Here is a 1,033-nt window from a genome sequence, read left to right on the forward strand (position 1 = left end):
GGGGGGGGGGGAGGGGACAAACTGGGACAAACTGGGAGAGGGGAGTTAATTCCTTCTGTGGGGACCTATGGAATCTATAGGGACCTGTAGACTCTATAGGAGCCTACAGAATCCATAGGGGTCTATAGGATCTGAATCTATAGGGGTCTGGAATCTATAAGAGAGGGGTCTATAGAATCTATAGGGGTCCATAGAACCTGAATCTGTAGGAGCCTATGGAATCTATAGGGGTCTGGAATCTATAGGGGTCTATAGAATCTAAATGTATAGGGGTCTGTAGAACCTGTAGGGCTCTATGGAATCCATAGGGGTCTAGACTCTAAATCTAGAGGGGTCTATAGAATCTATAGGAGCCTACGGAACCTATAGGGGACTACAGAGTCTGTAGGAGTGTATAGAATCTATGGGGGTCTATAGGATTTGGATCTATAGGGGTCTACAATCTCGGGGGTCTATAGAATCTGAGTCTGTAGGCGTTTATAGAGGGGATCTATAGAATCTGCAGGACTCCAGAATCTAAATCTACAGGAGCCTATAGAATCTATAGGTAGGGGTCTATGGATTCTATAGGGGTCTAGAATCCAAATCTAGGGGGGGGTCTATAGGATCTATAGGGGTCTAGAAGCTGCATCTTCAGGGGTCTATAGAATCTAGAGGGGTGTAAAGAATCTATAGAGCTCTACAATCTAAATCTATAGGGGGGGGGGGTCTATAAAATCTATACGGTGCTACAGGATCTAGAGGAGTCTGTAGAATCTGAATCTATAGGGGTGTAGAATCTATAAGGGTCTATAGAATCTGAATCTGTAGGGCTCTATGGAACCTATAGGGGTCTAGACTCTATAGGGGTTTATAGGATCTAGAGGGTTCTATAGAATCTGAATCTGTGGGGGTCTATAGGGGTCTAGAGGGTCCCAGAAGCCGAATCTATAGGGGTCTATAGGATCTAGAGGGGCCTAAAGAATCTATAGGACTCGATAGAATCTAAATGTATAGGGGTCGATAGAATCCAGAGGGGTCTATAGGACCTAAA

The sequence above is a fragment of the Calidris pugnax genome, unplaced genomic scaffold, assembly GCF_001431845.1.
Source record: "Calidris pugnax isolate Ruff unplaced genomic scaffold, ASM143184v1 scaffold2382, whole genome shotgun sequence".
In the NCBI taxonomy this organism is placed as follows: Eukaryota; Metazoa; Chordata; class Aves; order Charadriiformes; family Scolopacidae; genus Calidris; species Calidris pugnax.